Source organism: Ovis aries, chromosome 19 (genome assembly GCF_016772045.2).
Source record: "Ovis aries strain OAR_USU_Benz2616 breed Rambouillet chromosome 19, ARS-UI_Ramb_v3.0, whole genome shotgun sequence".
Lineage (NCBI taxonomy): Eukaryota > Metazoa > Chordata > Mammalia > Artiodactyla > Bovidae > Ovis > Ovis aries.
Genome location: NC_056072.1, coordinates 20882321 through 20907367, shown reverse-complemented (window position 1 = coordinate 20907367; position 25047 = coordinate 20882321).

Sequence of the window (25047 nt, the reverse complement as noted above, 5' to 3'; positions counted from 1 at the left end):
CACAACATCTGATTTGAGGGCTTCTCAGGTGGCTCAGTAGAGAAGGCACTGGCACCCCACTCCAGTACTCTTGCCTGGAAACTCCCATGGACGGAGGAGCCTGGTAGGCTGTAGTCCATGGGGTCACTGAGAGTTGGACACGACTCAGTGACTTCACTTTCACTTTTCACTTGCATGCATTGGAGAAGGAAATGGCGACCCACTTCAGTGTTCTTTCCTGGAGAATCCCAGGGGGATTCTCCCAGGGGGAGCCTGGTGGGCTGCCATCTATGGGGTCACACAGAGTCGGACACGACTGAAGCGACGCAGCAGCAGCAGCGGCAACAGCAGGTAGCTCAGTGGTAAAGAATCTGCCTGCCGGTGCAGCAGAGTTGGGTTCAACTCCCTGGGTCGGGAAGATCCCCCCCCCAGAAGGAAATGGCAACCCAGTTCCAGTATTCTTACCTGGGAAATCCCATGGACAGAGGAGTCTTCTGGACTCTAGTCCATGGCATCACAATAGACTAACCAACTATGCGAAAGAGTTAAACATGACTTACCAACTAAACAACACCAACAATCATCTGATTTAGGATGGAGAGTCATGGCATACAGGCTATGTATTCCATGATACTTTCAAGCTATGCCAATGAGGAATTATCAAAGTACCCCTGCCACCCCAGCTGTTTCCTTTTCTTTCCAAAAAGGAGAAAGAAAATCTCAGTGACTTCATGTTCCTTATTATTTATTGATTTACTACCACCGTTGTCTGATTATTTATTGATAATAGACTAGAAAAACTCATATTTTCATATGGCTTCTTTTATATATCAATGAAACAATTGAACATTGTTATTTGCTCCAATATAAATGCAATATAGTTTTTGTAGATGTAGGAAATTCTTGTTTGGAAAGGTCTTCCTCAGAGGGTTTTAGAAAACATACTGCATGGTATTCCCTGTGGTCACAGCCATCGCAGGCCCCCTGCTCTTTGGTCTTGGCTTATAAATTTTCATCTCATTTCTCTGGGCTTACGTTTTAAGGCTTAATAATAAATGGTATTAGATTGAACTGCCTCTTCGTAGGTTTTCTATTCTTAGCATATGGGTGAATAGATTAATTTATCACGCTATTAATCTGTCACCCTTCAGCAGCCATAAATTCAATTTCATACATTAACATGTGACTCCCGAGGGGATAGGGTAGATCTCAGGCCACAAATAACAAGTTATTAAAGTTGGAGATGAATGTGTGAATAACTGAGAGGAACAGAATTAACTCATGAAATTTTTAAAATGACTATTTTTAAATGGACAGCCCATGAGTACCCTCTTCACATGTGTCAACTAAGAAAAGCAGGGCCACCTGATTCTTCAAGCTTGGACCTTTACCTGACTTTTGAACTTGTCCTCTGAATTTAGTCCCCTTCTATGCTATATCCCTGAGATCCTCAGTTCTGTTGACAGTTCCTTTGAAGGTGCCATCCTGTTTCAGAATGCTGTTTCCATTCATGCCGTTGCATCTCTCTGGAATGATCTTCTCACCCCGTCTGCTTACTTACCGTTTTCACTTGTCATTCCTGAGAGGCATGACTCCATGACGCTCTTCCTTCTTTCCTTCCTCCACGTTAAATGTTCTTCCGTGATTTCTCTGATCCTGCTTGATGGTTCTTTTACATTTATTTAGCTGTCTTTGCCACTTGCCTGTGAGCTTCGTCGGGACATGCATTGTCTTCTATTGTGGTACTCCGCGGGGCACTGGGAGATCAATCAATGCCTGCTGGATTGATTTGAAAGCCAATGTCCCAGGTGTCCCAGAAGACTCTTCTAAGTCTGAGTAAATAGTGAAAAACAAATTGAGAATAGCTCCACTTTCGCAGTCTTCTGATGCCAGAGGCATGAAAGACCTCAGTGTGAAGAGGTTTCTGATTCAAGATGTTCCAGTGGAGTCCCTTTTCCTCTTATTTTACTTTTGGCTGGTTGGATAAAAGCAGAGTTGCTTCTGAAATGGAACAGTAGATCAGGGATGTGTTATTCACTTCCATTAACGTCTGTCTCTTCCTAAGTGCCTGGGATCATGGGCACTCTTTGCATCTCGTTGTGGTGGCTACCTGGGGTCAGAGGCTTTGATTTCTGATGCTCTGTGTGTAGCCTCCAGCAGATCACATCCTGCTTGCCCTTCCTGGTGATGTTTTATTCATTAGAGTGTAGCCAAATGAAAATTATATCTTTGGCTGTTAACAATCTGTACTAAAGCAAACTTCTGGATATTAAAAAATAACAAAACCCAAGCCAAGGTGCAGGAATTGAGCTATTTATTTCTCCCTTCCTGACTTCAAAACGGGACTGGAGTAAAACATGTTTAGAGACTCTTGCCTGTAATCACAGATTATCTCCCTGGTTACCCCGTATAAAGTACTGTTCTATCCCTCTTCTTTTACTCTGCCTGATTTTGTTTTGTTTTGTTTTGTTTTTTGGCTGCACTGCTCGGCATGTGGAACTTCCCTAACCACAGATCGAACCTGTGCCCCCTGCATTGTGAGCACACAGTAGGTGCTTAATAAATCTATGCTGATTAAATGGAAGATTGTACTTATTACTACTTCTCATAGAGCCCTCACCACATACTGTCCCAGGCAAGGTGGTAAATATTTGTGCTACATTACTTTGCATCTTCCTCAGACCATGCAACCAGTAGAGTATTGTGCCATTTCCACTTACCCTGGAGGGAAGTGAAGCTTAGAGAGATCTAGTAAGTTGCCTGAGGTTTCACAGATGGTCACTCGGTTCAGTTCAGTTCAGTTGCTCAATCATGTCCGATTTTTTGTGACCCCATGAATCGCAGCACACCAGGCCTCCCTGTCTATCACCAACTCATGGAGTTCACCAAACCCATGTGTATTGAGTTGGTGATGCCATCCAACCATCTCATCCTCTGTTGTCCCCCTTTCCTGCTGCCCTCAATCTTTCCCAGCATCAGGGTCTTTTCCAATGAGTCAGCTCTTTGCATCAGGTGGCCAAAGTATTGGAGTTTCAGCTTCAACATCAGTCCCTTCAATGAACGCTCAGGACTGATCTCCTTTAAAATGGACTTGTTGGATCTCCTTGCAGTCCAAGGGACTCTTGAGAGTCTTCTCCAACACCACAGTTAAAAAGCATCAATTCTTTGGCGCTCAGCTTTCTTTCTAGTCTAACTCTCACATCCATACATGACCACTGGAAAAACCATAGCCTTGACTAGACAGACCTTTGTTGGCAAAGTAATGTCTCTGCTTTTGAATATGCCATCTAGGTTGGTCATTACTTTCCTTCCAAGGAGTAAGCGTCTCTTAATTTCATGAGCCTGAATTTTTAATCAGGATGCTGTTTGTGAAGGGTAGGTCTAGGTTCACAGTCTAATCTCTGAAGTTAAGTGATATTGTTTTCTGTGCAATATTCTGGCATTTAGGGTCACATGCCATCCAATTTCTTCTTTTCCCCTCATAAAAATAGTAATTGCTAAGACTTAGACATTTTTAGCTTTCAGGAACTGTATCAAGTCCTGTACCTAAATTATCTTATTTGGTTCTCAAAATAAATTCACACAGTAGATTTTATAATTCTCCTTGCACAGATGGAGAGAGGAGATTCAGGTAGGTTAAGGGACTTATAGCCACTTTGCTGATAAATAGTATAGTTGGAACTTGAACACAGACTTCCTTGTTCTGGTGTCTGTCTGCTGATCTGTAATGCTGTGTTCTTTCTCCAGAAATTCCCTATGTGCTGTCTTATACCCAAGTAGAAGGAATTACTGATACAGTCTTAAGAAATTAATGTCTATACAATGGAAAGGATTAATCTCAGGGATTAATCTTAGTCACATGGAGAGAACTGCATTAGTGCATTGGAGGCACATTCTGAGAGGAAATGCCAAATCAAAGAGAGGGAAGAGGGGTTCAGGAGCTCTTTATTTGAATGGATTGAAAAAAAGAGATGCTTGTTTGTAGAAGGAAAAACATAGGCGAGGTGCAGAGATAGAATCTGAAATAGAGTCAGAAGAGGAAGGAACAGACTTGCTATTTATTGAAGGTGGTATATCAAGGTGATTATAAACTCAAGTCCTACATTTAAATTTCCTAGGTTGATATCCTAGCTTACCTTATTAGCTCCTGTCCTTGGGCAACTTATTTTACCTCTGCCTCTTTTGTCTTATCTCTTAAATGGGGACAGTCCTAGTTCCTTCACAGCACTGAAAGGGAATTAGAGGAGATGATGCATGAAAGCCCTACACATAGTAGGGCCTACACGTAGTATTGTTGTTTAGTTCCTCAGTCGTGTCCGGCTCTTTGTGACCCTGTGTACTGTAGCCCACTGGCCTCCTCTGTCCATGGGATTTCCCGGGCAAGAATACTTGAGTGGATTGCCATTTCCTTCTCCCAGAGAATAGCAAGTACCCTAGAAATGTAAACTCTCATTGTTACTGATAGTTGTGGATTCATAGTAGGAAAGAAGAGATGCCTGCGATGGATGAAGACTCCTGGTGTGCCAGCGTTGTTAGCAGAAACTGTGGGTTATCAGATTAAATAGCTTCAATTTCCAGAAGAGATATGTGAACCTCAGAGAGAAGATTGTTCTGTCTTGAGATTTTATACAGAGAGATACCTGCAAATCCAACACTGTCACCCAGCTCTTCAAATATATCTAAGGTTTTAAAATAGAACTGCTGGCTATCCACCTGCCAGTGCCGTAGATGCAAGAGACTCGGGTTCCATCCCTGGGTCAGGAAGATTCCTTGGAAGAGGAAATAGTAACCCACTCCAGTGACTGGACAGTTCCATGGACAGAAGGGCCTGGTGGGCTACAGTCTATGGGGTTGCACAAAGTCAGACATGGGTTAGTAATTAAACATCAACATACAGGCTCTAGTTCAGCCATGAGAACACTGAATAGTATGTCCCAGGGAGTGTGCCCTTGGCTAGACCCCGGAATCACCATTCTGTCAACCTAACAGTGTTCCTGGATGGGGGGAGATAAAGTTGAATGGTATGCAGCCACTTGTCTTGCTGATGCTACCATCAAATATGTCTAGAATCAACCACTTCTGCAAGTTCCATTACTCCCCCTAGTTCTTGGCCTTGACATTCCTCATTTGTATTTACCATTGTGAGAGTCTCCACACTGACCTTTTTTTTCATTTTTAAATCTTTCAGTTTTAATTTCTTTATTGTATTATATTACAGTAATATATATCATGCATTAATGTATTATAGCAATAGATGTATATGCATTTAAAAATATATTTTTTCCATTATGTTTTTTAAAATTTGTTTCTAGTTGGGGTATAATTGCTTTACAGTGTTGTATTGATTTCTGCCATACAGCAGCGTGAATGAGCTATGAGTATACATATATTCTTTCCCTCTTGAACCTCCCTCCCACCCCTACTCCCACCCTTCTAGGTCATCACAGCACACTGGCCTTCCTTGCAGCCACTTTTGCTCCTACAGTCTACACAGCCGCAGTGGATTCTCGTGGTAGGAAATCAGTCAAGCTCCCCACACCCCACCCAATTTAGCATCTTCCAACCGGCTTCCTGTTGCACCTGGAACAGAATCAGAACACCTTGCCATGGCCTGCTGACCCTAGACTATCTGCCCCTGTCCTCTTCTCTGATGTCATTCCCCCTTCACACTCCCACTTGCTCATAGGGAGAACCTCTGGTTTCTTCCTGTTCTCACAAGTACCTACCGAGTTCCTACCACTGGATCTTTGCATATGTTCTTCCACCAAATATTAATGGATGGCTTCTCCTTATCACTCACATATCTACCTAGCTGTCCCTTTCTTAGAGAGGCTGTTTGTCTCTCTGTTGGCCCTGTTCTCTCCCATGGCGTATGCTTCATGGCTCAGACCAAGTTGCTAAAATTATCCTGAAGTTATTTGTTTAAGTAAATTCATTTCCAATGGGCAATTTTCACTTGTGTCCTACTATATTCTTCACAAAGAGTTGGACATGACTGAGTGACTAAGCATAGCGCAGCACATATCCTCACTCTCAAAAATGATGTCTGTGTTTTGACAGGTGTACCTCGAATACTTATTTGAATGAATGAATGGATCCCTTGTGAATGAGTGTTTACTTTGCCATAAGGGGTTTGTGTTCACAGTGTAAACACTGAGGGCCACATCAGGAGGAGGGACTCATATACCCACTACAAGGTGTCCACATCAGAAACAAAGTCAGTAGCTGGATTTGGTCCATGGTCAGCCAGCTGGCATCTCCATTTTAAAAACACTTCTCCTTCTGATTTTATAATTAAGTATTTTTTTAACCAGTCAGCACTTTTTGGATGTGTGTATGCTCAGTTTTGTGTCTGACTCTTTGAGACCCCATGAACTGTAGCCCACCAGCCTTCCCTGTCCATGGGATTTTCTAGACAAGAATACTGGAATGGGTTGCCATTTGGATGTGTAAGTTTCCTTTATATAAACGCTTGTTGAGTGTCTGTTAACTTAGGATTTTTCTGTGTAATGAACGAAATTAGCACACATGTATAAAGAAGCAGGCTAGGATTTTGTTTTTAAGTGGAGAGAATTCTAATTCCTGCTTTGTTGCCTTCCTTCACCTAAGAATTTGTACATATATACAGTGTGGTTAATTGATCAGAGTTAAAGATAGGTTGTTTGCTATTTTGTTACTTTCTCATTAGAATATGAATGACAGCTGCAAAGTCCCAAAGTCCCTTTTCTCTTAGTATTATTTTTGGATCCACAACACAGGTGTTCTTTGCAGAAATATATTTCAATAGAGTATTTGTAAGTTGTACCTGCTGCTGCTGCTGCTAAGTCGCTTCAGTCGTGTCCAACTCTATGCGACCCCATAGATGGCAGCCCTCCAGGCTCCCCCATCCCTGGGATTCTCCAGGCAAGAACACTGGAGTGGGTTGCCATTTTAAAAGAGGCTGTGATGTTCTTAATTATTTCTAACAATAAATTTATTTTAGGGGATGTCTATTGAAAAGAAGACTACATTGCTTACTATCCAATGATAAATTAGAAGGGAGATGGTATATCCTAGAAATGATCATGGTAAATTTGTTCTCTGGGGGAAATTTTGAAATATATTTATTTTCCTGTTTCATGGGTACCCAGTGTAGAAATTTTTAAAAGATTGGCTACCTCTGTAGTTTGTAATGACAAATTCACATCATTCAAGATTTGTAGAAGATAAAACTAACTATGAATGCAGATGATTTAAAAGTGAGATATGGTAGTTCTCACTGGCACAAATTAATCTCTGTTGAGGATCACAGTGCCAGTGCAGGGATCTGGTGCCTGAGTCAACACAGGCCTGAGGCCAGGCATTGGCTCTCTAACTTGCATCTTCTGTGCAGATAACTGATTCTAGCAGCAGACTTCTGAGGTCCAGTGTGAATTATTGACCTCGTATAGACTTGTCCCCCAGCTACTATTTTAAATTTAGTTCAGTCTGAGAGTATCTGGGTTCTGCTATCTAAGGGCTCTGAGTTGCCTCTGTGAACTGTCGTATGATGTCAGACCATTAGCCTGCCAACAAGCTGTGTATCCCCCCACCTGCTCTGACCACCTCTTTTCTGCCTCAAGGTTTAGAGGCTGGAACTGAAGAGGTGAAATTAGACTGGCCTTTGACCCCCACCCCGAGTCCCATTTGCTGTAAAGTTAAGACACAGTGACAGATAAGATAAACCTTTTGAAGTGAGTATTTCTTCTCCTGACAAAAGTCTTTTCACTTTTATGATACATTCCTTTTAGCATTGTACAGTGTGATAGGAAACCATTTGCAAATAGAGTTAGTGCGAAGGGGCAGAAGGGATGAGACCCATGTATCTATCTGCGTGTCTGTACCCACATCTTTGTATCTTTACATCTGCGTCTGTATATCTGTCTCGCAGTGGTAAAGAATCTGCTGCCAGTGCAGAAGAACAGGAGATGCAGGTTCGATCCTTGGGTCGAAGAGATCCCCTGGAGGAGGGCATGACAACTCACTCCAGCATTCTTGCCTGGAGTATCCCATGGACACAGGAGCCTGGTGGGCTACAATCCATGGGGTCATGAAGAGTTGGACACAACTTAGCGTGCACACACACACACAACATATATATCAATATCTCTGTATTTTTTAATATCTAATTCCTTATCCAGGAGTGCTCTTTCTGATAAGTCACTCCTCCTTTTAACCTTGGCTTAAGTTGTCAGCCCTCTGCCACCAGTTTAGCATCACCTTATAACCATGTGAACTGTGCTGATTCTGGAGCCCTGACTCAGACTCTCTAAGTTGGAATCTCCATGGAAGGAAGGTTGAGAGTCTCCCATGTATACTGGGAGCAAGTATACATGCTGAAGTTGATCTTCCTTCCACTGAGTTCTCTTCATCTCTTTCACTGCAGCCTGGCCCACGTTAGGATGAGGCCCTATTTCTGTTTAAATTTGCAGTGCATCATACAGGGCTAATGATGTTGTTGACTGAAGGAATGCATGAGTGGATTTCTGGATCATTTGGTTCTGTCACTGACCTTGGAACATGATCTACTGAGATTATATTTCTTTGCTTTTAAACAGCACTATAGCCTAGAAAAGGACAGCAAAACCAAGACTCTTTAGGAAAGGCAGTTGAGATTTGAAAGCATGACATGTGAGCGGGGCTATCCAATTTTTCTTTCAGGACAATTAGGTGAAATGACAGTGTCTGGCACATAGTAGATCTTTAGTAAATATTTGCTGAATAAATAAATAAGTAAATAAAGGAGTAGTTCATTGAGGTTCATGAGAGGATGTTAAGGTTTTAGCACTTTCTTAGGACTGATGTTTGTATCACCCCCAAATTCTTGTGTTGAATCCTTAAACTCCAGTCAGTGGATTTGGAGACGGGGGTCTTTGAGATGTAATTTGGTTTAGATGAAGTCAGGGGGATGAGAACCCATTATGGGATTAGTGCCTTTATAAGAAGATGTAGGAGAGAGATGGTCTCTCTCTCTGCCATGTGAAGATATAACAAGAAGTCATCTATTTGGAAACCAGAAAGAGAGCCCTCATAAAAAATCAAATCTGCCAGCACCTTGATCTTGAACTTCAAACCTCCAGAGCCATTAGAAATACATATACATATCTATGCCTAAGCCACATGATCTGATATTTTATTATGGGAGCCTGAAATGACATGTCATCCTGTGTAAGGGAGGATTTCTTCCAGGGTTTTGATCTTGTCTGCTTCCTTACTGAATCTTCTGAGTCCAGAATAATCCTTGTCTTATACCAGGGGCTAAATAAATGTTTATTGAATGATGGAATATCCAGAGGAACAACTGCAATTGTGATGATTTCTAGATCACGAGAAAGACGAGGCAATCTTTAGGTCCATTCATGTAGATGGAAATGACATGATTTTGTTCTTTTTAATGGTTGAGTATTATTCCATTGTGCATATGCTCCACGTCTTTATGCATCATCTGTTGATGGATTTAGGTTGCTTTCATGTGCTGGCTATTGTAAATAATGCTGCAGTGATTATTGGGGGTGCATGTGCCTTTTTTGAGTTATGCTTTTCTCCAGATATATGCCCAGGAGTGGGAATGCTGGATCATATGGTAGCTTTCTTTTTAGGGTTTTAAAGAAACCGTCATACTGTCATACTGAGTAAAGTAAATCACACAGAGAGAAGCAAATATCATATGATATTTCTTATGTGTAGAGTCTTAAAAAATGGTACAAATGAACTTACAAAACAAAAATAGAGTCACAGATGGAAAACAAACTTACAGTTACCAGGGGGAAAGAAGGTAGGGGAGGGGTAAATTGGGAGATTGGACATATGGACACAACTGTATGTAAACTAGATAACTAATAAGAACCTATTAAAAAGCACAGGGACCTCTACTCAATACTTTGTAATGACCTGTGTGGGAAAATAAAATGAGTGGATATATGTATAACTGACTCACTTTGATATACAGCAGAAACTAACACAACATTGTAACTCAAATATACTCCAATAAAAATTAGTTAAAAATAAATGTAAAAATGAAAAAGAATAAAATTCCCTAGTATTTAAGAAAAGAGACAAGGGCAACTGTGAGCAGTCAGGCCAGCTCTGTCTCCTTAAAGCCAACCTGCTCGCTCAGCACTCTGAACCAGCCCTTTTCCCTGTGGGCAGTCTCCTGGACAGATGTCCCCTGGGGTCCCCTGGGACATAGGAAGGGGGGCTTGAAAGTGAGACGGGGGTGTGGTGTGAATGAGAGAAAGACCAGCTCAAGGGGCTTCAGAGTCACTCTAATAGGTGTCAGCTTTACGGACCTGTGGCTTTCCTGTCAATATGGCCTCACTTTGGGGACTTGTTAGGGAGGGAAGCTGCTGTCTCTACCAACACAGCCCCAGCCTCTACAAGAAGCAGGTCAGTTAAGATGGGTTAGCCAGCCAAGGAGCAGTAACAAGGGAATAATTTGGAGTTAAATGTTAGCAGAGGTGCTTGGGAAACTCTTGGGTCACCCAACAAGCCAAATGTGGGTCTCTTCACTTACAAAATGGAGAGAATAGTGCTGATGATGTCAGTCACATGGAATTGTGATAATGAAGGTGAAAACACTTCATTTATTAACATCTGGTATAAATGCTAGCTCATCCTGTTTACTTTGTGGCTGCCTTTGGTTCATTTCAAGGAAGGACCGATGGTAGGAAGTGTGCAAGAGAAAAAGTTGTATGTCCAGGTATCTAATGACTCTACAGCATTAAGAAAGGCTTCCCTGGTGGCTCAGTTGTACAAAATCAACCTGCCAATGCAGGAGACGTGGGGTTGATCTATGATTGGGGAAGATCCCCTGGTGAAGGAAAGGGCAACCCACTCTAGTATTCTTGCCTGGAGAATGTCACAGACAGAGGCTACAGTCCATGGGGTCTCGAAGAGTCAGACAAGACTTTGCAACTAAAGAATAAACAACAGAATAAAGTAGAGACATAATTGCTTTAAGAAAAGAACCAGAGAAGCTGTCGGTGGATCAAAGGACATATCATTTCAGTATCAGTTCAACTGTTCAGTTGTGTCCGACTTTTCTTTGTGACCCCATGGACTACAGCATGCCAAGCTTCCCTGTCCAGCACCAACTCTCGGAGCTTAAGTTCATGTCCATCGAGTTGGTGATGCCATCCAACCATTTCATCCTCTGTCACTGCCTTCTCCTCCCATCCTCGATCTCTCCCAGCATCAAGGTCTTTTCCAGTGAGTCAGTTATTCACATCAGGTGCCCAAAGTATTGGAGTTTCAGCTTCAGCATCAGTCCTTCCAATGAATATTCAGGACTGATTTTCTTTAGGATGGACTGGTTGGATTTCCTTGCTGTCCAAGCGACTATCAGAAGTCTTCTCTAATACCACAGTTCAAAAGCATCAATTCTTTGGTGCTTAAGTTTCTTTATGGTCCAGCTCTCACATCCATACATGACAACTGGAAAAATCATAGCTTTGACTAGAAGGGCATTTGTTGGCTTAGTTTAATGGCTGGAGTCACCATCTGCAGTGATTTTCAAGCCCAGGAAAATAAAGTCTGACACTGCTTGCATTGTTTTCCCATCTATTTGCCATGAAGTGATGGGACCAAATGCCATGATCTTCATTTTCTGAATGTTGAATTTTAAGCCAACTTTTTCACACCTTTCTTTCATTTTCATCAAGAGACCCTTTAATTCCTGTTCGCTTTCTGCCATAAGGGTAGTGTCATGTGCATATCTGAGGTTGTTGATATTTCTCCCAATCTTGATTCCAGCTTGTGCTTCATCCAGCCTGGCATTTCACATGATGTACCTGGTGGGCTACCATCCACAGGGTCGCAAAGAGTCGGACACGACTGAGCAACTTCACTTTTACTCTGCATATAAGTTAAATAAGCAGAGTGACAATATGCAGCCTTGTCGTACTCCTTTCCCAATTTGGAACCAGTTCATTGTTCCATGTCCAGTTCTAACTGTTGCTTCTTGAGCTGCATACACATTTTTCAGGAGGCAGGTAAGGAGGTTTGGTATTTCCCTTTCTTTAAGAACTTCCGGCAGTTTGTTGTGATCCACACAGTCAAGGGCTTTAGTATAGTCAGTGAAGCAGAAGTAGATGTTCTTCTGGAATTCTCTTGCTTTTTCTATGATCTGATGGATGTTGGCAATTAATCTCTGGTTCCTATGCTTTCTCTAAATCCAGTTTGAACATCTGGAAGTTCTCGGTTCACATACTATTGAAGCCTAGCTTGGAGAATTTTCAGCATTACTTTGCTAGCATGTGAGATGAGTGCAATTGTGTGGTAGTTCATGTGTCGTGAACATTCTTTGGCACTACCTTTCTTTGGGATTGGAATGAAAACTGATCCTTTCCAGTCCTGTGGTTACTGCTGAGTTTTCCAAATTTGCTGGCATATTGAGGGCAGCACTTTCTCAGCATCATCTTTTAGGATTTGAAATAGCTCAGCTGAAATTCCGTCACCTCCACTGGCTTTGTTTATAGTGATGCTTCCTAAGGCCCACTTGACTTTGTACTCCAGGATGTCTGGCTCTAGGTGAATGATCACACCATCATGGTTATCTGGGTCATTAAGATCTTTTTTGTATAGTTCCTCTGTGTTTTCTTGCCACCTCTTCTTAATATCTTCTGCTTCTGCTAGGTCCATACCTTTCTGTCCTTTATTGTGCCATCTTTTCATGAAATGTTCCCTTGGAATCTCTAATTTTCTTGAGGAGATCTCTAGTCTTTCCCATTCTATTGTTTTCCTAAACTTCTTTGCATTGATCATTGAGGAAGGCTTTCTTATCTCTCCTTGCTGTTCTTTGGAACTCTGCATTCAGATGGGTATATCTTTCCTTTTCTCCTTTGCCTTTTGCTTCTCTTCTTTTCTCAGCTATTTGTAAGGCCTTCTCAGACAACCATTTTGCCTTTTGCATTTCTTTTTCTTGGGGATAGTCTTGATCACTGTCTCCTGTACAGTGTCATGAACCTCTGTCCATAGTTCTTCAGGCACTGTATCATATCGAATTCCTTGAATCTATTTGTCACTTCCACTGTATAATCTTAAGGGATTTGATTTAGGTCATACCTGAATGGTCTAGTTGTTTTCCCTACTTTCTTCAATTTAAGTCTGAATTTTGTAAAAAGGAGTTCATGATTTGAGTGACAGTCAGCTTCCGGTATTGTTTTTGCTGACTGTATAGAGCTTCTCCATCTTCAGCTGCAAAGACTACAATCAATCTGATTTCAGTACTGACCATCTGGTGATGTCCATTTGTAGAGTTGTCTCTTGCATTGTTGGAAGAGGGTGTTTGCTATGGCCAGTGCTTTGTCTTGCCAAAACTCTGTTAGCCTTTGGCCTGCTTCATTCTGTACCCCAAGGCCAAACTTGCCTGTTACTCCACATATCTCTTGAGTTCCTACTGTTGCATTCCATTCCCCTGTGATGAAAAGGAGATCTTTTTTTTGGTGTTAGTTCTCGAGTGTCTTGTTGGTCCTAATAGAACCATTCAACTTCAACTTCTTTGTCATTAGTGGTTGGGGCATAGACTTGGATTACTCTGATGTTGCATGGTTTGCCTTGGAAACAAAGAGTGATCGTTCTGTCCTTTTTAAGATTGCACTCAAGTGCTGCATTTCAGACTCTTTTGTTGACTATGAGGGCTACTCCATTTCTTCTAAGGGATTCTTTCTCACAGTAGTAGATATAATGGTCATCTGTTAAATTCACCCATTCCGATTCATTTTAGTTCACTGATCCCTAAAATGTCAGTGTTCACTCTTGCCATCTCCTGTTTGACCACTTCCAATTTGCCTTGATTCATGGACCTAAAATCCAGGTACCTAGCAATATGGTTCTTTACAGCATCAGAATTTACTTCCTTCACCAGTCGCATCCACAACTGGGCGTTGTTTTTGCTTTGGCTCAGCCTCTTCATTCTTTCTGGAGATATTTCTCCACTGTTTTCCCATAGCATAGTGGGCACCTACCGACCTGGGGAGTTCATCTTTCAGTGTCATACCTTTTTGCCTTTTCGTACTGTCCATGGGGTTCTCAAGGGAAGAATACTGAAGTGGTTTGCCATTCCCTTCTCCAGTGGACCGCATTTTGTCAGAACTCTCCACCATGACCCATCCATCTTGGGTGGCCCTACAAGGCATGGCTCATAGTTTCATTGAGTTAGACAAAGCTGTGATCCATGTGAATAGTTTGGTTAGTTTTCTGTGATTGTGGTTTTCATTCTGTCTTCCCTCTGATGAATAATGATAAGAAGATCAAAGGAAGGGAAAGACCTTTTTGGAAGGAGTTAAAATGCTTCATTGATGAGGCCTCAGGGTGGCCAGATTTTTGAGGCTGGGTAGGATTTTTATGGGCTGAAATGTGGAGGAAGAAGACATTGAGCAGGACGGACTTCCAGTAAATATGACCAGGGAGTGGAGAGCTGATGGAGCATGGCGAGCAGCGGGAGAAATTCACACAGGATATTGATGTGGCTGCAGTAGGAGACGAGCCTGGAAGGGGATGCCCAAACCAGATTGCAGAAGCTCTTGAGGGAGGCAGAGCCCTGATTTGCAGGTAAGGGCGGCCATTAAAGGCAGCTGAGGCAGGATGTCATCTGACTTGTGCAGTACTCTGGGAACATGAAGCTGATGGCAGTAGGGGAAGACAGGATGCTGCAAATGCGCGTTATGGTTTTCATCATATTCTGGTTATTTTAAGCCACAGAAAAATGAATGGGCAAGAATGCTTAGGGACTTCAGACCTACATCTGCAAAGGGGTGCGGGGCAGACTGCTTTCTGATAGTGATCCAGAAATGGTTCTTGCAACAGAACAAGTTCTCACAAGGGCTGGGCCAATTCGGATGTAGTAGGATCCCAGGGCAGACCACTGCACTGCATTGCTAGTTCAGTGCATTCCCCTCTCCTCGCCTCCCAGGAAGACTGCATTGTTTTTGATAACACCTTGGAAATCTGAGAAAGAAGGTAGCACAAAATGAACATGAAACTGACTTTTCATGACCTGTGTTAAAATGAGGGTTTCTGTGATTTCAGTATGACTTTGAATTTCTGATGTAAGAAAAGATGATTTTACATTTCACATTGCCTGCATATATTGTATATTACAAAGGAATGCTTTCCGGTTTTGTTTCTAATTATAAAGTAACCTCTTTTCATTGCAGAAAGCTTGTAAAAGGGAAAGGCACTTTTGCAAGAAAATTATTGTTAATTTTTCTTTATCTAGTCTTTAATGACTTAGTCTTTAAAAGCATAGATTTAGTAGGTATATATTTACGCACATAAATACACATATGTTTGTGTGCATATACATCTGGATATTTGTATATTTACATAAGATATAACTTTTATATAATTTTTATAAAGTTCCATAATATAACATTTGTGTATACATATGCTGTTGTGTGTACATTGTATTGTAAATATGTACTGTGTACCTATTTTCATATTTCAAGGTATGTGCATTTCTTTGTGCTTGGTTTTCTTTTTATTTGAAGTAGTTGATATCCATTCTCTCACGTCACATAATACTCCTTTAGTATGTGCTCTGATGTTCAGAAAAGTGAGCCTTCCCTGCTCAAGTTTTGTGACATCTGTGTGTTAATTGCGTACTTAATAATTTTTTATATTTTTCTAGAATTTTTATATGTATTTCCCTGGATGTAAGGATTATTATACCCATTTGAAATATTGAGAGACTGAAATTTAACAAATTTCAGGCTTTCTCCAGGTCAAATAACCAGTAACCTTGCTACTGACAAGGTCCACTATGAAAAAACCTTGAGTGTCTGAAAGTGGAAGTGAAAGTGTTTGTTGCTCAGTCATGTCTGACTCTTGGTAACCCCATGGACTGTAGCCCTCCAGGCTCCTGTGTCCATGGGATTCTCCAGGCAAGAATACTGGAGTGGTTGCCATTTCCTTCTCCAGGGGATCTTCCTGATCCAGAGATCAAACCTGGATCTCTTGCATTGCAGGCAGATTCGTCACCATCTGACCCTGAGTGTCTGAGGTGGGACTCAAACACAGAGGAGTGTATGGCACTAGTTAAGCCCACTGACTGAACTGAACACATTTCCTTGGTTCAAATTCAAGTTCTGCCACGTGACTGACCAGGTTCCTCAACCTGTCCTAGCCTCTGTTTTGTTGTTTGTGAAATGAGGATACTAACAAGATTCTTCTGTTACTGGATTGAAGTGATGAGTAAATCATCAGTTTATGCACCACACTTAGAATATGCCAGCTTATGGCCAGCAGTGTCTCTATGAAGGCTAGCTATCATAAAGACAGGGCTTTGCTTTCCACTCTGCCAACTGTCTCTTTTCATGTGACTGAACCTTAATCTTTGAGTTGATTTATTTCTCCTTCTCCAGAAAAGGTGATTTTATTTAAGACTCTATCTAAATGTAACAAAAGAAAGTTCATTCAGGAAAGAATAAGCACAGCTGTTACCTCCCTTCTGAGAAGGCTTATTTATTTTTTCCGAGAGATAAATAAGTACTGTTGTTGTTGTTTTAGTCACTAAATCGTGTCTGACTCTTTGCAATCCCATGGACTTTAGCCTGCCAGACTCCTCTGTACATGGGATTCTCCAGGCAAGAATCCTGGAGTGGGTTGCCATTTCCTTCTCCAGAGAATCTTCCTGATTCACAGATTAAACTCTCATCTCCTGCACTGGCAGGTAGATTCTTTACCACTGAGCTGCCAGGGAAGCCCTAAATGACCATGAGTTGGTAATATTACAGTAGTTTCTTTAGGATATTTGCTGAAGCTGGAAGCAGTACTGATGATAGTTTTGTGTGCTGAAGGATCAAACTGTTTTCATGGGGGGCCACTGTTGGGCTTGTTTGATTTCTGGTGTTGCCCCCAACTCCAGGCTGAGTTGCTGATGCTCTCAGCTACAGTTCCACAGTGGAGACAGCTCCCTTCCTTGTTAATCAGGGTGTTTAATGCAGGGGCTAATGATGTGATATGTAACCACTCTGCAACTGTTAAGCCATATGGCACTTGCTTGTTGTTATTTATGGTGAAGGCATTTATGCTTTTAGTACCCCAAAGCACCCAGCTACATCTGAAATGATGCTTCAAAGTGCTTTGAGAAGCTACGTGTTCTAGTTTTGTGTCCTAATCCAATATTCTTAGGTCCAGTCTGTGAATAGTATGAGGGGAATCAGCACCAGGGACAGCGTTTGAATCAAGATGCATCACCTGAGTAGGAAAGAAATTTAAGTCCTCACCTAGAAACAAAGCATTATTACCAAGTTTTCAAGAGACTGCAGGGGTATCAACCAGAACTTATATGTTAAAAAGAAAATGAAAATCATATTTTCTTGGCTTCTCTTTGCATGTGTAGTTATTCAGTTGTGTCCAACTCTTTCAGACCCTATGGACTATAGCCTACCAGGCTCCTCTCTCCATGGGATTTTTCAGGCAAGAATACTGGAGTGGGTTGCCATCTTCCTCCTCCAGGGGATCTTCCTGACCCAGGGATCAAACCTGCATCTCCAGTGTCTCCTTCATTGAAGGTGTATTCTTTACCTGCTGAGCCCTTAGGGAAGCCCCTGGCTTCTCTTTATTAGGATGGATTTCACTTAAAAAAAAATACACCAAGAATTGAAAGTACCAGGTTGGAAAATATATAGCTACAGGATAAATTTTTATGTTAATAGTAAAATAAGAACTGTCATGTACACTTGCTCTGTGCTGGGCACAGTAGCTTTAGGGATATATTGTGCACAGATGTCAGCCCATGAGGGGCTTGGCAACATCCCTCTAAATGAGATGACAAGAAATTCCGTGTTTATCAGACATTACTCCTCCCCTCCCCTACCCCCACCATGAGTGTTATATATATTGCGTCAGTTGGATCATAGATGTATATATATTCTATTATATGCATAATTTGCCCATAATGGGAGCTAGTACCCCAAGGGCTTTATTCAGCTTCATAAGGCTGGTACTAGAAATGCTGAACAGATGGTATGGCATGGATACAAACTCAACAATTCAGCTATCAGTGACTATCAGCATGGTCCCTTTAGTGCTTATTCGAGAAATGCCTTCCTTGATTCTCTAGAGCAGTGATTCTCAATCAGGAGGGTGATTTTGCAACCCCCCCCGTGCCCAATCTACCCAGGGCCTTTGTGGCAATGTCTAGCGACATTATTGGTTGTTCCAACTGGTGGGGGAACGCTAGTTCCCGTTAGCATGGGAACTGCCCTCTAGTGGTACAGGAGCATCTGTACATGCTGTAAGGGATAGGACACCCACTGCCGTCTCCCGCCATAAGGATCCTACCCCATGTGTCATGAGTGCTGCTGTTGATGACTCAGCTCTAGAGTGAGTCTGAGCCTGAAGTTGAATTCATTGTAAAAGGAGGGATTTGTCAGCAGAGTCCTCTTCACTATCCTTCTCTCAAAGCAGCTTCTCTTCTAAATAGTTGTTAAATATGTACAGAAATTACTTGAAGGGAACACTAAATGTCTAGACTGTATAGGATGTCACTATGTCTTGGTCTAGACAGGCTAGGCGGTTATGCTTAGTGCTTTAAATGTGTCATTTTATTCAATTTGCCAAATAACCCTACCAGACTGAAGACACTATTACTATATTTCAGAAATATGAAAACTTCTGCTTTTATGTGGATTCCTCTCAGTATTATTTAGAGTCAAATAACATGGCACTTAGTCCCTTATCACATGGTTGGTTTTCCAGAAGATGGAAATAGACCTTATTTGGTACCTAGGAAGGGATTGGGAAACTGAATTTTCTTGGGGACATTACAAAGCTGTATATTTAAAAGACTTGGCAAATAGCATTATTTCTAGTCTGGTTGGTTATTATACAGAGAATGAGCTTGTTAATCCAAGCATGGAGTGCTTCCTGCCATGCAACTGCCTGAGAGATGATACATTGCTGTGTGCAAAGAAATATATGCTTTCCATCGTGGTCTCCGTCTGTGTGGGGAAACGATACCCAGAGAGCATAAATCTCCTGCATTCAGCCTGTTTGTTAGCTGGGCTGATATTTCCTCATCTACTTGGCTGATTTCCTCAGATCTGAACATAGGATAAAGTCTGATCTCGATCCAATGGACCATTAGTTTTGAAATTAACTTAGACTATGCTCTAAGTACCTTGCACATATTAACTCATTCATGCATTATGAATATTTCCACTTTATGGACAAAGAGACTCAGGAATAGGGAGATAACTTCCCAGTGTCAAGTCAGGGCTCAGTGCAGATTTGAACCCAGAGTCTCTTCTTGATGTGCATTCCTTCTGTGCCAGCATGTGGTGGTCTACCATGGTTGAACATGGGCTTTGAAGTTGGTTAGACTCTAGGGTCTGATACTTCCTTATCATGTATTCTAACATCTTTAAGCTATAATCTCATTTGTAAAATAGAAACAAAAAACATACCTCCAGTGTGGATATCAGGACAGTCCATCCTCACTATTCACTATTACAACTTCCCTGGTGGCTCAGTTGATAAAGAATCCACCTGCAATGCAGGAGGTTCCGGTTCAATCCCTGGGTCAGGAAGACCCCTTGGAGAAGAAAATGGCAACCCAAGCCAGTATTCTTGCCTGGGGAATCTCATGGACAGAGGAGACCGGCAGGCTACAGTCTACAAGATCACAAGGAATTGGACACGACTTAGTAACTAAACCACTACTGCCTTTCACTGTGTGTGTGCATGCTCAGCTGTGTCCAGCTCTTGCAACCTCATGGACTATAGCTGGCCAGGCTCCTCTGTCCATGGGATTTTCACCAGCAAGAATACTGAAGCAGGTTGCCATTTCCTTCTCCCGGGGATCTTCCAGACCCAGGTATCTTCCTGACTCAGGGACCATTCACAGTAGTTATGATCTATAAAGTTGCTGCAAACACTGAAATAGTGAATACTGAATGTATGGCTCCCAGGGGGAAATACCGGGTTAGGTTCCTATGAGCTTCTGGTCACAACATTGTCAACCAATCAGTATGTAGCCTTGTTTTATGTCTGTTTTTATTTAAGGCCACCTTATTTAATATATATTGTTGACTCATTGACATTGAACTCGTGGCCAACAGCACCATTAACTCATGCTGGAACAAAGCTTGTCTAACACACGTGTGTTTCTGTAAGGTGTATTACAGCCTTTTGCACTTGTGAACACTACATAGCGTGTCAGCACTATCCTTGGGCCATTTTAAGCAGTGACGTTACCAACAAAATGTGAGAAATGTGGTACTAAATAGACTGTGAACAGGATAGTTGTTGACACATGAGAGCTGAAAGAAGGCAGAGATTCACCTTGTTTAACTTCTGCTGGGAACATGTGTCAACAACTGAAAATTTTTACCACTTTGTGCATATATGCAAATAACTACAAAAGTGCCACGAGTATGTATTCTAGAGCTCCAGGTAAATTTTAGCAAGTAGGTGAATTCATGCAAGTGAAATCTGTGCAAAATAAAGCTGGATTCTATGTATGTCCAGGTTGTAGAAGGTATGTGTGAACTAAGGTATCAAATACAAGGCTCAGCATGTCATCATGTTCAACAAATGGTTTCATTATTATTATTTTGAATAAAGGTCCGCCAAAAGTCAGATCCTTTGGGTGGTTTTGGGCTGCCCTCCCTGTCCACTGGGGAGGCTTGCTTTGAGAGGAGAGAATGTGACTACAGAAAGCAGCCTTTAAGGAGATAACACTGGGACTCTCTGCTCTCTTCACTTTAGGATGTGAATTAGGTATCCAGCAAGTGGCATATATTGGATTTGAGGTATATATGGTAGACTGAGAATGGAGGTGAAAGTTAAGTTCCACTTCTCCCCCTTCCCTGTATCATAGTGTTCTTCTTCGTATTATGAAGTTTTAGTTAACACTTCTCAAAGTGTGGCAATGTTAGAACCAGACATGGAACAACAGACTGGTTCAAAATTGGGAAAGGAGTACGTCAAGGCTATATATTGTCACCCTGCTCATTTAACTTCTATGCAGAGTACATCATGCAAAATGTTGGACTGGATGAAGCACAAGCTGGAATCCAGATTGCCAGGAGAAATACCAATAACCTCAGATATGCAGATGATCCCACACTAATGGCAGAAAGCAAAGAAGAACTAAAGAAGCCTCTGGATAAAGGTGAAAGAGGAGAGTGAAAAAGCTGGCTTCAAACTCAACATTCAAAAAACTAAGGTCATTACATCCTGTCCCATCACTTCATGGTAAATAGATAGAGAAAAAGTGGAAACAGTGGCAGATTTATTTTCTTGGGCTTCAAAATCACTGTAGACAGTAACAGTAGTCACGAAATTAAAAGATGCTTGCTCCTTGGAATAAAAATCTAGGTACTGTATTAAAAAGCAGAGACGTCACTTTGCCGACAAAGGTCCATCTAGCCAAAGGTATAGTTTTTCCAGTAGTCATGTATGGATATGAGAGTTGGACCATAAAGAAGGCTGAGCACCAAAGAATGGATGCTTTTGAACTGTGGTGTTGGAGAAGACTCTTGAGAGTCCTTTGGACTGCCAGGAAATTGAACCAGTCAATCCTAAAGGAAATCAGTCCTGAATATTCATTGGAAGGACTGATGCTGAAGCTGAAGCTCCAATACGTTGGCTACTTGATGCTAAGAGCCTACTTATTGGAAAAGATCCTGATGCTGGGAAAGATTGAAAGCAGGAGGAGAAGGGGACGACAGAGGATGAGATGGTTGGATGGTATCACTGACTTAATGGACATGAGTTTGAGAAAGCTCCTGGAGATGGGGAAAGACAGGGAAGCCTGGTGTGCTGCAGTCCATGGAGTCACAGAGAGCTGAATAAGACTTAGTGACTGAACAACAAAGATAGCAATGGTAGAACAAGAAAAGAGGGGAAAGGTGAAGTTCAACTTCTCCCCTCTCCCTGCATCATAGAGTTCCTGCTTTTTACTGCAAAGTTGTAGTTAACGCTTCTTCAAGTGTGATCTCTAAACCAGCATGCCTTATGAACATTTATGTTAGAAATGAAGATTCCTACCCAAATTTCCGGAGTCAGAAGGTGTGTGTTTCATCTCAGAATCTGTGTAGACTCACCCAGCAGTTCTGAAGCCAGCTGAGGACTACTCTTCTGGTCTAAACCCACACTCTAGTTACCGAGTTCTTTTCATCACTATTTTGCAGACTACAACCCCCTATGAGAAATGTTAAGTACTTCTTTCATGTTTGTTAAAATCTGCCTGGATTTTTCTGAGATCGTCTGGGGCCTAATCCTTTTGTTAAAAAACAACTCCCTGTTTGGCTTAGATAACTTCTGCTACTTCCTGATTATGTTTCAGCTTCTTATTTAATGGCTGATGGTAGAGCTCCTTTTTTTTTAAATTCATTTTTATGCAATATCTATAGCCTCCAGAAAGATAAAGTGTCTGAATGGATTTGTCTTCCAAGTTCTAAGGCAGATGGGTTGTCAAGGTTTTCCTTTCATTTGTAGCAAGTTGAGGCTATTTCATGTTTCTTTTCTCCCCACCTGTTTTTGAATCAGAATTTCTTTATGGTGATTATTTGATAACTCAGGCCTTTCAGACTGATGACGTTGTGACTACATTGTAGATGATTTTTTGTCAAGTTGCTGGTTTATTCTTCATTTCACTAATATTTATGAAACCCTCATCTATGATTACTAAACTTGCTGGTGGAGATTGTTGCTGAGCATAACAGAGACGATGTTTGTGATCCTTGTCCTCATGTCCTGGAAGTCTCATCATGAAAGTAATTAGAGCTTCAGAAGCTGCTGTGAAAGAAGTACCTGGAGGGACTTCCCTGGTGGTTCAGTGGCTAAGACTCTGCACTCCAGTGCAAGGGGCCTGAGTTAAATCCCTGATCAAGGAACTAAATCCCAAATGTCACAACTGAAAGATCCAATGTGCTGCAACTACGACCTATTGCAGCCAAATAAATAAACAAAATATACATATATAAAAAGAAGCACGTGGAGCTGGGAAGGACTTTACCATATAAATAAAACCTGATCAGGAAATGTATCCATATATTCTTGACTTCTGAGTGGACTTGCACAGACAAGTGAAATTAACCATGCACGCTTTGTGACAACTTAAAGGGGTGGGATGGGGTGAGAGGCAGGAAAGGAGATTCAGGAGGGAGGAGACATATGTATATCTATGACTGATTCATGTTGATGCATGGCAGAAACTTGCACAATATTGTAAAGAAATTATCCATCAGTTAAAAATAGGTAAAGTAAAAAAAATTAGGTAAAGGGAGGTATAGGTTGGGAAGGAAAGATTTGAATATATGTGCAGGTCTTTAAGAAGGAATAAAAGTGGGCAGAGGAATTTAGGAACAGAAGTAGAGAATGGTGCAAGGTGAAGCTGGTCAGTAAGCAGATGACATTTGTGCAGTTAACAGTGCAAAAAAAAAAAAAAAATCCAGCTGATGGATCACAGGAAGTATGTTAGGATGCTAATCTTACTTTCACAGAGATCATTGTATTAGAAGGAGAGGTGAGGGAGGCTATTCTCCCAGTGACCCTGTACAATTCTAACAAAGATGATATTGACCTGCATTAGTTTGGTTGATTTTTATTAATAAATATATTTAGCCATGATTGAAGGTTTGTGATCACCACAGACAATCTAGGTGGAGTAACTGACTTGTGTGAAGTCAGAAGTTAATGATTTAACTATATAAGTACTTTTAGTTTTTCAGATCAGATCCAGGATAAGGAAGATTTGAGAAGCTGAGGATTAGGGAAATCTCTACCATATGATGCTATGGGGATGGTGACTCAGGACAGGAAGGGATAATGGATGCTGAAGATGAACATTGTGCTTCTTGTCTGTGGCTTGATTCTAGACAGTGTAGATTTCCTCTTTTTTTCTTCTTACCTTCAAAGTAATTGCGTGCATGCTTAGTCATGTCTGACTCTTTGTGACCCAATGGTCTATAGCCTCCCAGGCTCCTCTGTCCATGGGTTTCTCCAGGCAGGAATACTGGAGTGGGTTGCTGTTTCCTTCTCCAGAGGATCTTCCTAACCCAGGGATTGAACCCAGATCTCCTCCATTGGCAGGTGGATTCTTGAGCAGTGGGCCACCTGGGAAGCCCTCAAAGTAATTATCAGATTCTAAAAATTCTGGACCAGTGACTGTTTCAAGACCCAGATGACAAAAAGTGATTGTTATAATCACTTTCTTTGTAAGGAAAGGATGAGATTGTATCAGGTTCATAAACACAGACATGGGCATTAGACTGCTCACTCTCTAGTCCTCCCTGCCCCCCAAGACGTGAGCTTGTCTAAGTGTTTGTTATTGGATCACCATCTCTCTCTGGCATAATTCAGGCTGCTTTGTACATAGGAGGAAGCAGAGCTTGCAGGAATGGAACATTAACTTGCGAGGTTTTGATAAGCTCACTGACCACTGTAGGGTTGAAGGAGGGCCTTAAAGTGCTGTCATAGAGGGTTCTCTTGGTTGCCTGGGGGAGACTCAGGGCCGGGGAGCATAGACGGCAAAGTCAGTTGATTTCTGTGTTACCTCCCTGCTGGTTCTTTTCACTACATTTTACTTTCAAGGCATCTTGAACCCTCTTGAGGCTTGGAAATAATGACGGGCATAGACATGTTTTATTTTGAGACAGTTTTGAGTAATGCTATTGCTACTGTTTTAAGATTCATTTTCATCTCTTTGAGGTAAAAATCATTATATTTTCTAATTGGGAAGAATTTTTGGAGAGCATCCACTGTAACCTTTCATCTGCTCTGAGAGTACCTGTTACCTATGTCTTTGAGAAAGGCTTCCATCCAAAGTTATTTTGGAGATGCTCTACCTGCTAATAATGTCTTTTATTTAGCTGATACAGGACAATATGGGGAATGCTTGATCTTCAAAGACTTCTGGGGCAGAGTTCTTTGTGCTATACAGTAGGTCTTTGTTGCTGATCCATTTTATTTTGTTGATGCTCTTTATAAATTTTTAATTCATTTGTTACTAGATATGGCAGCATAGTTAGTTTACAATGTTGTGTTAGTTTCTGCACAGCACAGGGACTCTGCTCAATAGTATGTACCAACCTAAATGGG